This window comes from Zootoca vivipara, chromosome 2, assembly GCF_963506605.1.
Source record: "Zootoca vivipara chromosome 2, rZooViv1.1, whole genome shotgun sequence".
In the NCBI taxonomy this organism is placed as follows: Eukaryota; Metazoa; Chordata; class Lepidosauria; order Squamata; family Lacertidae; genus Zootoca; species Zootoca vivipara.
The window spans coordinates 40,885,906-40,898,449 of NC_083277.1; the positions used below are offsets into that span (position 1 = coordinate 40,885,906).

At 41.0% G+C, this 12,544-nt stretch overlaps 1 protein-coding gene across 2 annotated transcripts in view; it reads left to right on the forward strand.

Annotated features, from left to right (window-relative positions):
* Nucleotides 1-12,544, forward strand: part of KBTBD12 (kelch repeat and BTB domain containing 12) — a 62,709-nt gene that overhangs the window by 36,103 nt on the left and 14,062 nt on the right. The gene's annotated exons all lie outside the window — the stretch shown is intronic.

Here is a 12,544-nt window from a genome sequence, read left to right on the forward strand (position 1 = left end):
CTAAGAGATACAAGTTGCATCCTGACCAGCTTTTATAATCCCTTCATTCTTCTGATACATGAATAAACTGAGCATCGTGTCGCCTGTTCCCTTGGAACCAAACCTGAAGGGTGCCCCCCCCCAGCTTTTCAACCCTCTGCATGTTGCCCATGTCCTGAGTGATGTTTGTTTTTCATGCTGCTAACTACCTACTTTTATAAAGTTGGTAGAGCAGGAGAATTTTAATCTCAGGTTCATAGTTTTGAGCCCCAATTTGGGCAAAAGATTCCTGCGTTGCAGGAGGTTGAACTAGATGACCCATGGGGTCCCTTCCAACTCTGATTCACACACACACACACACACACACACACACACACACACACAATCTAGGCAGAAAAATTGAGAAAGTTGCTATAACAGAGTTCCCAGCAATATCTGTGGTTCAGCTTTCTCCAAGTGCCTTTTAAATGAACCCCCACCCTGTAGTTTATATTATTCCACCTGATGTGGCCTTGAGAACATGGCTCCGTAGCCCTCCATCACATATGTAGGGTTGGCCCTAGAGCATTAGGCAGGGTAAGCCTAATACAGATGATTTTGGGTTTCATGAAAGGGCAGCCGATTGATAGATATTTAATTTAATATGGGCTGTATCCAATTAAGTAATTGGATGAGAGCAAGAATTTCTTCTACCTGTTTACCTGCTGAATTTGACAAAATCTGCTTTGGAGGGTTCGGGGGGAACCCAAAATTGGGGTTTTTTTGTGGGGAGTGCAAAGGGAGATGAAGTCCTATTGCACAGGCGGACATCCTTCTGCCAATTGGATGACGACTTTGCTGGATGCAGCCCGGTTATTGTATTTACTGCCAGAGAAGGGAAGAAGCGCTTAGGAGATTTTCTGCCAAAATAACTTAAACAGCCTTGTGTTCTATACAGCTTTACTAGAGCACTGGGTGCCATTTGCTGCTCTCATCCCAGGCCTGTGTAGTGAGCCTTGGTGTGAACCTGCCCTCACTCCGTGTTTACACCAGAATGTTGAAAAAATCTTGCCTGCCCTTCAGCTTCTATATGTGGATCTTCACAGCTGTGGAAAATAAAAAACAGCAATGCCCTTGGCCAGACTTCCCCTCTAGTGAGCAATGTGTGCTGTTCCCTATCCTTGATCCCACGCACAACTGCTTTCTTTGTTTTCATATATTCATGGAGCTCACAGGAGAATTAGCACTAAGGAAGCACAGAACGGAATTATATTATCATTACTATTAAAGTCCCGAGAGAGATTTCATGTTCCCCAAACAGTGACAGTACTGTCCCACTTGTGTAAAATCTGGTCCCTTGTCCCACAAGGCCAGCCTCACACACCAGCATGCTAAGCATGGACTTTCCATTGTCATAGTAGCAGCTATTGAACCAATCGGCATCCTCCGCTTCCTAACTCATCAGCATACTTGGATATGGTTGGTTAAAAATATTTTGTCAGGCAGCTTCAGGCATGCAGTCTTCTCATACTGTGGCTGTTATGTTTTCTTTCTCTGCCCACCCCACCTGCCAAACACACCTAGGTCTTAAGTACATCAAACATGTATTCCCACCTGACACAGCTGCTGTTGCCACAGTTCCTTTCACAAGGAAAACGCCGGCAGACAGATACATTATCTAGCACTAATGAATGTCAAGTCAGGTTAATTACTTCCCAGATTCTCTGCTTGGGAACACCACAAAAACATGCATCCATATTTTAAGTGACAGTAGTTCCAGCTGGGCTTGGTTTGAGTTGTTATCTCACTTCATTTTAAAGCTCTGTCCTCTGGATTCTATTCAAAACTAACCCTTCTTCCCACTGCCATTCTTAAAAAAATTATAATAATAAAAATGACAGACATATTAATGGCCTGGAACTGTACAGCTCAGAACACTGGTGATAATGGTAATAATACATTGCTGTATTTCTGTGGTAAATATTGTGGGCCCCTCTAGGCATATTTTTTATTATGCGTTCTGGATGATTTGTGCTCATGGTGGTATCAAGGTGGTTACGCACAATGCTGGTTTCCCTTGCAACAGTTTTGGGGTATACCTATCGCTTTGCTTCCAGTCAGAGCATGTTCCATAGTTTCCTCCTGAAATTGTGTCACTTTGTGCACAACAAGTACTCAAAGTGTGTGCGTCTTTTCTCCCACTTTTGCTGTGCTATGGTGCAAGAGTACCTTGACAGAGGGCAAGCATGCAGTGACATTGGGGGAGCATTGCAGAACTACTAATGTTGCGTGGACAGTTCAGTAGAACTCCACCATTGCACAATTATTTCATCAATAAAACACCAGAGTGAAGGGACCCTGGGTGTTCTTGCACTTGTGATAGTGCAGCCTATAGCACCGACTGGCTAAGCTGGTGTGTAGCACTTAACAGTTTGCAATCCAGCTTCTGTGAGCTTGGCCAGGACGTAGTTAAACGTCACACAGAAAAGTTTGGACAGGCTCAAAATCTCACAAAGGTGCATGTTAAGGATTATGAAGAGATCCTGTGACATAGAACAGGGATTAGCAGACCAGATTTGTGGGTTCTACTTCATTAAAAAAGAAAAAAAGAAATCTCAAGTTCTGCCACCTGGAGCCGGGTGCAAAAGATATACACATGCTAAGAATGAAAGGACTCTGAGCCCAGCAATTGTGTGTACAGTTATGTGTGTCTGCAGTGGGTGGATTTCACATACTGATTTGCCCTAACGTACCTATTCTTTGCGGGCTTCTATTCATCTTTTATTTTCATTCAGATCTGAAAAACAAAAAGCTGGAACTTAGTAGGTGAACAAATTCTGAGTACTGATGGCATGCATCAAGTAAATGAAGCAATTAGATTCAGCATGACTAACTGACTTATCATCATACAGTTTCTGAATAAGGCCTTTTGTACGTCAGAACTGCCATGATAAACACCCTGTCAAAAATGCCATCATGATGGGAATTGGAGCCCTATCCTGATCTAGAGAAAGGCAGGACTGGCAATGGAAGGAAAGAGGGAGGTGTTTTTCACAGAAAAGTTTGCCACGAGGAGAAAAGGGCTAATGATAAACCTCAAATCTCATCATCACGAAAAACTGACTTTGCACGCTGAACTGCTCAAGTTACTTGCTTTGGAGAGTTCTTACAATAGTCCCTTTCCCCCTGTTATTTAGATGTGGGATAGCTTTCCTCCACCCCTATGCCCTTAAAGGGATGGCAAAATGTAGCCCAAAGTTGGAGGTTGCGGGAACAGCATATAAACAAGATCCTGAAGTAGTGCTGGAGGTTCCCAAGTGCATGAGCTCACATAACGCAGTATGTGTTTGTACTGCGAAGTGAACAAAATGTGACCAGAGCCCCTGACAGCTGCTTTCAAGACTGTGCATTTATCTGAAATGTCTGTAAGATAATTATATTACATTTTTATTATTTGAGAATCCCAAGTGGTGCTCAGGCCAGTGGATGTCAATACTGGCCACAGATCAGCACACAGCCACATGCCCTCAACTCTCATGGTTTTCAGAGTTTGCATAAACAGTGAGCTGGGCTGAAGAGGCAGCTATAAGGTCCATTTGGCACTGAGATGGAGTCTGCTCAGAGAACTGTCAAGACTGCGTGCAACTATGATTTTTTTGTGCTCAATTTGCTGCTTAATATTGGCTCATCCTTGCTATTAGTAATTGCTGCCTTCCCATTATGCTATACGACCGAAGCATTAAGAGAGCTCATTATAAGTAACTTGAAAACTCTGCTTGAAATCCCTTTTCCAACCTGCTCTGACATCAGCCAGGAATCTACACTCTTCCCCCCCCCCCATTAAAGCAGTAAAACGGTAATTTGCTTATTAACTGTGCTGATTCTGCTAATATGCATCTAATGATAACATTAAGGCAGGGAGGAATCAATCTTTATGTTCTGGTGATTCTCCCCGCTCAGCTCCTTTCCACCTCTACCTCTCCAATTAACAAATAGTGATGTCCTCCAGTTGTCAGTAATATTAAATCCAGCAGTGGGAGGTTCTGCAAGGCTGTTTTGCGTTAGAATCTCTATGTCAATTACAGTTTATAGCTTTGCTTGCCCCAAGAGGCTATTTTCTTTAAATGAACACTCAGGAATATGCAGTGGACAAGAGCTGCCTTGTGTCTTCCAAGGGGGTTGACTGCTAAGCCATTGCCCGTATTTGAATGATTTCAAGAGAGTTGTTGCAGACTGGTAGCACAAGTGCTTCTATTATGGCTCTTTTGCTCTCAAGCTAAACCTCCTAGCCTCCAGGGGCTGACAGCTGTGACCTGTGTTTGCTTGACACAATTGTCACATTTAGTATGCTTCACTAAAGGAAAGGGCAAGCACCAGCTTCAGGTAACTTTAGGTAGTGGTGGTGAACTGGTGCTTCACTTGCAGAGGTAAGCAACAAACCAAACCCCTGGGCTGCAAACACTGAAGTGGAACCAAAAACCGGGCAACACGTGACCAAATTCAAACGAACAGAATGTATTTACAACACATGTAATATCAAAAACAAGACTGGAAACTGAACACATCTAATATAATTCACATGGAAACAAATCCTATAGGTCTCTGAAAGTCCCTGTTGATATGAATGGAAACAAATGGCAGAAAGTCATTCAATAAGAAACAAGCTGAAAAGCTTTGTATTGCAAAGTTCCAAAGTAGCTAAAATAGTCAGCGAACCTGTTGCATTCCAAAGTTCCAAAGTAGCTGAATTAGTCAGCGAACTTGTCGGACAGTGTTTCTGGAATGGTGCACTGTTTCGTGAGAACTTCTTCAGCGCAGAAACAGAAAACTGACGTATTTCATAAACTGTAAAAAATTAGAGGTACAATGTCCTATATCTACTTGACAATATGAAAACAAAATTTACAATGAAGTACAATCGCTGAATACATACCACATCCATCATATGGATAAATATATGCTTGCAGAACAGTGCTCATAGACTCATGTAGTCACTGTTACTATACTCCCAGCTTCAAACACTAGGTATTATAGCTAACTCCAGGTGGTGCCAATTACAAAGGAATGATGTTTAAAGGTACGAAACTGAAAACTGCCTCAAGCTAAGGCATTAGATGAAACAATTCAAATCAAATTCTGAGTTGAGTCCCCCTGGGTGCATAGTTTTGAACATAAAGATAAATCGGGACTCTTGTTGGCGTAAATATATCTCATAATCCTTCCTAACTCCAATGGTCTTCCGATTAACCCACAGTACTGTAAACAGTAAGTCTGTATCTGAATGGTTGTGCGATACAAAATGTTCCACAAGGGGCGCCTCCCTGTTGGCATTTCGCATACGGGAACGGTGTTCCCCGATGTGGACTCCAACAGCCAGGGTGGTCGAACCAATGTACAATAAGTTACAGGGGCAGTGGATCAAATAAACTACATTTTTCGTCTGGCAAGTACTGAAATACCAAATGGTGAATCTAAAATTAGTAGTCTTGTTATAAATTTCTTTAGTTTGTAATGCAAAAGGACAGGACGTGCACCTGACACACCTATGATGGCCAATCCCTGACTGCTTTGTAATTTTCAACTCTTTTCAGAGCTTACAGCTCCTGTTTAGTTTTCATTATAAGGAAACCTCAGCCCCTTAATATTTTCCTTCTGAGGAAACAGATATTTTCCAGTGAAACGAGTCACTTAGCCGGCACCTCGTCAAGGTTTACTTTATTTAGAGGTTATTTTGAGATATTTATTCTTTTCTATATCAACGTTTCTTTTGGAACATTTAAATCTACCGTATTATGTTTCTTTGAGTAATTATTAGTTGAGTTTTTTTCACCTTACCAATATCTCGTTTCAGGGATTTATCATGGCATAGTTTGGTTTTTGCTCTGGTCTAATAGGAACTTTTAAAGATTGGTAAATCACAGGGTTAGGTGTTATTATTGAATGGACAAAATATCGCCTATGAGAAAATTACAAAAATAATGGGAGGAACAAGACACCCAACGTTTCAATTCTTTCAGATTAAGGGAGCAATTACTTTTATACTTACAAAATATGGAACACTAGTAAAATAAAGGAAACGTGAAAGGGGCCATAGGTAAATTCTACTATATGATTTCAGATACAGAACAAACAGTAATTTTATGAGAAAATGAGAAAGGGATGTTAGATCTGAAATAAGAATAGATAAATGGAAATGGTTATGCAGTCATATTCTATCTAGGCTGGTATCAGCAGATTTAAGTAGATTTAAGGGGAAATAATTTAAAAATCCTGTATCAATAGTATCTTACACCATACAAGCTGAATTTAATGCATCATACAGGACTGGATAATTGTTGGAGATGTGGGGTAAGAAGAGCAGATTTTATGGATATATTTTGATAGTGCCTTATCATCCAGTTTTTTTGAAATATTATAATATTCATAGAAATGGGTGATCATTATACACTTCTTGAGCCTAAAGTAGTGCTTTTAAGGTTTTGTGATGGTGTTATATATATATATATATATATATATATATATATATATATATATATATAGTTCCACAAAATGATTTGGAAGTGACAGTCCATTTATTAACAGCTATAAAAAATAATGCAAGCCAAGAACTGGGAAAAGAGCAATGTACCATCATTATTAGATTGGACTGAGAAAATATGATCTACTGTTAACAATGATCAAATTAACTTGCTTTAACAGAACACATATAAATCAGCCAGATAGATTTATGGGGAAATGGGCTATGTTCTTTCTGTTTTCGAATAGTAAATATCAAGACAATGCATAACCATAGGATGCTTTTAATCTACTGTAATCATATAAACATTACTCATTATTATTTCTGTGGTGTACAATAATAATATAAGACAAGCGTATTGGAGAGAGTGGTAGGACGGGAGAGAAAGCACTAGAAAGTGCTAGCAAAGTATATTCTGGAATTAATAACATCAGTTTCAACAGTACCTCCAACTGATGCTCTCATGACCTCTGCAGCTCAAAGAGTACCATGTGATTGTAGAATTTGTACAACAGGAAGGAATTCCTACTATAGAACCGGCCCTGATTTAGAACCAGTAGTCTGGCAACTGTACAAAGAGAACTTAGAGGATGGATCATAAGGAGAATTAGCTGTTAAGGGTAGGAATTATTTCTGACTGCGGCCATAGACTGATACATGGAATGGTAAAATTAACTGGTCTGGATTTCAAGCATTTATTGATATGATAAAGATAAAGAAAACTGTGGTCTGGATAGCAGGGTACTGCTGAGGAGATAGCCATGCAGTGTCGAGTACCAAAAAAATGTCAATGATAAGGATGCTACGTAGGTTCAGGAAGGGGCAGAGATTTTGCACTCTCTCTTCTACACAGCTGCAAAAGCAGCTGCACTTTCTCTTATATCTGGCAGGTCAAATGACCAAGAGCAGCAGTTCACAATGGTTTCATCCCCTCTAATAGACCCACCTCTGCTTCTGAGAAGGGAGAGGGAAATATTTGGGTTGTGGAAGGGCTAGAAGTAGTGGTAGTGCCGGGGAAAAGTGATAGGATCTTGAGGGCCCATAAAGGAAAAGAGAGGGTGCGGCTGGGACAGCACAGATGGGGTGAGAAGGGTAGCAGAACAGCAGGGAGACCGAATCATAGAATTGTAGAGTTGGAAGTAACCCTGGGGGTCTTTTAGTCCAACCCGCTGCAATGCAGGAATCTCAACTAGATCACATAGATAATGAACAATAACAACAGTGTGGGAGACTGGGGACTTGCTATTGCAGTTCTTAACCACATAAAGACTTAGAACTTTCAGGGACTCAAGAACTAGATCTTATTCCCAAACTATGCAACAGCCTTCCTGTTTGACACTGTTCAGATCATTTATCCTCTTTTCTCCTTTTGCCAACATCTATTTCTTTGGATTATAGCATGCATGAAACTAACTTACCCAGCATCATCAGACTCAGGTTACATCCACACCATACATTTAAGGCACTGGAAGAATCCTGAGAACTTTAGTTTGTTAAGGGTTCTGACCTCACCATGCTACAATTTGCAAATTATGGTCCCTAAGATGGTGTAGACATGTGATATACGTACTTTTGCCAACAAAACTCTTTTGATTTGATTCCTTTTCATAGTTCAAGGGACAGGAGGCAACTATCCGGCATAAAACAAAATAAGATTCAACACTTCCATTAAAAAAAATAGTCATGTGCTTTAGACTCCAACTTCTTATTTTTTGCTGTTCTTGCATGGAATAACATTAAAAAGTACATGACATCTCAAATATTGAATTGCAGACACTTTGCTGGAGATGATAGATAGATAGATGATAGATAGATAGATAGATAGATAGATAGATATGAAGTTGGCGTTTCATCTTCAAAATTGTCTTTCCTGAAAAATTCAACTTCCCCATAAAAAGGCAGAGAAAGAAAGTAGCAGCAGCAATCGATATGTAGTACCACAGGGGTAAGTATAAGCTCTAACCACATATGGAATGCAATTTCCAAGAACAGAGAAGCAGATTAAATATTTATCCAGCATACCCTAAAGCAATCTGTAAGCTTCCCTGTGCAGTGGCCAGTCTTGAGTGAAGCAGGCCGAGTCAGCCTGTCATACAGCTGTAACAGCAAAACCCAGCCTGGTTAAGGTATGTCTGAGTGGCAAAATGCATTCATACTTGGAAATGGAAGTTTATGAGCCTCCAAGTAGTGCTTCCTCCCTTGCAGAGCATCTGCAAGAATGGTGCAGAGCATAGTATGGCTGGGAATATGAAGCAAGTATGTTTCCTAATAAAAAACTAATCAAGGTGAGCTAGTGGCACTTATCCTGGACAGAGGTGCAAACATGAAAATTGGAGTTTTAAAGCCTTACCTGATCCTTAAAAAAAATAATTCACTGCTAAATTTGTGACTTGAAAGACAAATGAAGGATACTATCCATAATGTAAAATAAAAAAAGTAAGAACAAAGCTATACATAAAAATATAAACTGAAACCAGCTTGCCATGTCACAACAAACCCAGTAGTCTGTGTGGGTTTGCACGGTCCTGTACTTTATTGCACCAATAGCTAATAAAAACATTCAATTTGTTCACAAAGAGATCATCAGATTATCTTCCCTCTCTGTCTCACCTTAGTTATCCATTTAATGATATGTACAATATCTCATACTTGAAATATCTATTCCTCCAGTGTCACTAAGTTCATTTTTCCCAGTTATAAAAGATTATCAGTTTAAGAACTTCAGTAATTGTTGAACTAATTCCCTATATTCCAATGGTGTTTGATCGTTTATCAGCGCAAATAAAATAAAGGATCAATTAGTAGTACATAACTTGTTATCACTTCCAATCTCCTTTACCACGTCAGTCCAAAATTTCACAACCTTAAAGTAAGCTCAAAATGTAACATTCCAGATTAGCTGCCTCACGTCTCCAACATAAATTACTTGCCATACTGTACTATGGAAAGAACTGACTTATAATGGTGTTAAATGCCAGCATCAGATTAATTTAAGACTTGACCTAATTGTACAATAAGCGACATTTTGCCAAATCTCCAATGATCCATTGATATTTTACCTAGTTTGCCAAAACAAGAGTATAGCACATTCACTTTGGGTAGTTGGTTCCATGACAGGCATGGATAAATGCCTGTGGAATTCTGACTGGTTAATGACACCTTCCTTTCTCTCCTTCCTATTTGCCATTATATGCATTTTTAAAAAATGTTTTAATTTTTAGACCATAAGGAGTCCTCATCAGCAAGAATCCTCCTCTGATCTATGTAAACATAGACACCCAGCAATGCTCCTTCTTTCTCCTAGCACTGCTTCCACAATTTCAATGATCTATTCCTTTTTTAAAAAAATCAACATTTTAACAGCTGTTCACTCCCCTTTTCAGCACACAAGCTTGCATCTCCCGTTCCTGCAGACCTATGTCAATTTTGTGAGCAATGAAAAGCTAGAGAAATGAAATGTATGTGACTGTATCGGTTTCACTTCTTAGGATTGCAGTTACTGTATGCAAAGTGATAAAGGACTACTGTATTTATTTAACTTGTTTTCTATCCTCCCCATCTCAAATGTCTCAGGACAAGCAACTACACAAACATAAAATCCATAAGTACAATATTTATTAAAATACAGAATGCAAATATCATAATAAACAATTACCCCATGCCAAAGAAATCACTGTGCACATTATTCCAATGGCATAATTCCATCATCCATAAATTAAGTGATAATGAGCACCCCTGAAAAGCAGCAAAATAGCCTCTCCTCTTGTTCCACTTTTATAGTCCTCAAGAAAGGGCAAGATTATAATGGAGATTTTACAAATGAAGAGAAAGCCCCAGTCAGAGTCCAGTAAATAATTTCCTGTGTAAACAGGAAGAAGTACAGTAAACAGTGAAGAAATTCACTGGAAATTCAGTGGGGTGTGTTTCACAATGGGAATGCAACAGACACACATTTGGGAGGATGTGCATTGAAATTGGCTATGACTCCCTGCTGAGGGTGAACAGTGGCAAACCTAAGTTTGTCACTGTAAAATGTGTGAAATTGCTCAGCGAGTTATAATCAGACTACCCTGATGGCTGTACCAAGCCAGGCTAGAAATTCCTCAGAGCAGAGAATGAAAAAGATGAGCAAATCCTCTCCACACATTTTAGCTATAGCAAACGTTCAGCTGAAAATTTCTAACTGGTATTGGAGGGGGGGGGAGGTAGCTTTAAAAAGAACTTCTCATTAATACCAAAGCAGATGGCTTTTTGTAATAGGTGTCAAAAAGCCCAGCTTTTGTGCTAGAAAATAAATGGCTCTTCCGTTCACCTGCAGAAGAAGAAGGGGGGGAAAGAACTCTGAAGCAAAATTCTCTCTTGCTTGGTGGCTATTTTGTTACAGTACGATTTCTCAGCCTTGGGTAAAAGCGGCTCTTTATAAAAACTGGCTTTAACAGAGTTGCTTGAATCTAACTGCTCTTGCCAAATCCATCAGTTTTTCCAAACAGGCAAAGTACAAGAAAGGCACTGAAAGTTGTCTCCACCCTGTGTAGGAGATGGCTGCTTAACACTCATGCCCATGGAAACCACAAAACTCAGTTTCCAGAAGCCTGGAGGGTATTTTCTTACACAATGTTTTTGAGAATGTCTGACATGCCTTTTTGTGTCACATGTGAAGGCTACTAATTCGGGGAAGAATTTGAAAAGGATGTTAAGTGTTCATTGCAGCCAATAAAGGTTTAGTAACTGCATTCTGAGTTAAGTTTAAAGAGGCAGGTCTCATCCTTGTAAATAAAAGTACCCTCAGTTTTATCCACAGCAGCAAAACAATGTAAGATAGCCAGGATCAGAATGGCATACTTAGGATAGCGTATGTACCTTTTAATGCAGATCTAACCATTGCTGAATCTACTTGCAAGCCAACATCCACTCTAATTAGTTTGTTCACTTCTGTGTGATTTGCAGCTGCCTGTAGAAGTTACTCGTTTTAGTTACTCTTCTTTCCATGACCACGCCAAACATTGGGAAACCATCCCATATTCCTTGCAATGTGTTTTCTGCAGGGTTATGCTGTTTCACACATGATTCTAGCCATGGCGAATTAGTGCTCGAGATGTGGATTTAGGGCAGGGGTCCCCAGACTTACCGGCGTTTGGGCTGGTTCCCACCGTGCCGATCGCGCAGCGGGCCGGAGGGCGGGGGAGCGCGCGCCTGTGCGGGCCGGCGGATGGGGGAGTGCGCACCCGTGCACGTGCGCATGGGCGCTTACTGGCGCGGCGGCGCGCTTCCAGGGTGGAAAAAGCGCTGAAAATCCGTTGTGTGCATGCGTATGGGCCTCCCCTGACCCAGAAGTGCACCAGAAATGACCTCTTCCGGGTCGGGAGAGGCCCATACGCATGCGCACAAAGGATTTTCGGCGCTTTTTTCCCGACCCGGAAGAGCGCTGCTGCGCTGCGCGCCGTAAGAGCAGGCGGCGGGGGTCGTCGCGGGCCGGATTGGCAGGCCAATTGGGCCGCATCCGGCCCCCGGGCCGTAGTCTGGGGACCCCTGATTTAGGGCAAGTGTGACAACAGGGCCCAGAGCGAAGAGTCATAAGAACATAAGTTCCCTGCTGGACGAGACCAAAGGCCCATCTAGCCCAACCTTCTGTTCTCACAGTGGCCCAGCAGATGCCAATGGCAAGCTCATCAGCAGAATGTGAAGGCAAGAGTCACTCTCTCTTCTTGTGAGCTCCCCAGAAGCTGGTATTTAGAGTCCTTTCTTACTGAGAGCTCCTATCCTAACATCTCTTAGAGTACTCCATTGCAGCCATTGGGAAATGTAAAACAAGTCATTTACTTGCAGTGAAATAACTTAGGTTTAAGTTATGTGCGAGTAATATTAGATTATTTGGCATGCAAGCTTATTATATATGGGTGAGGTCCCCACCATCCCTTGAACTGGGGGGTTGGGGACAGGGCCCAAATAACTGTTAACTCACTTGCATTAATTCTTCTGTCCAAGCGGCCAAAACAATTGGACACTAGCCCTTTTTTTCAATAATGGCTGTCTTTTCTTTGACACTCACTTTTTACAGATAACCCAGAA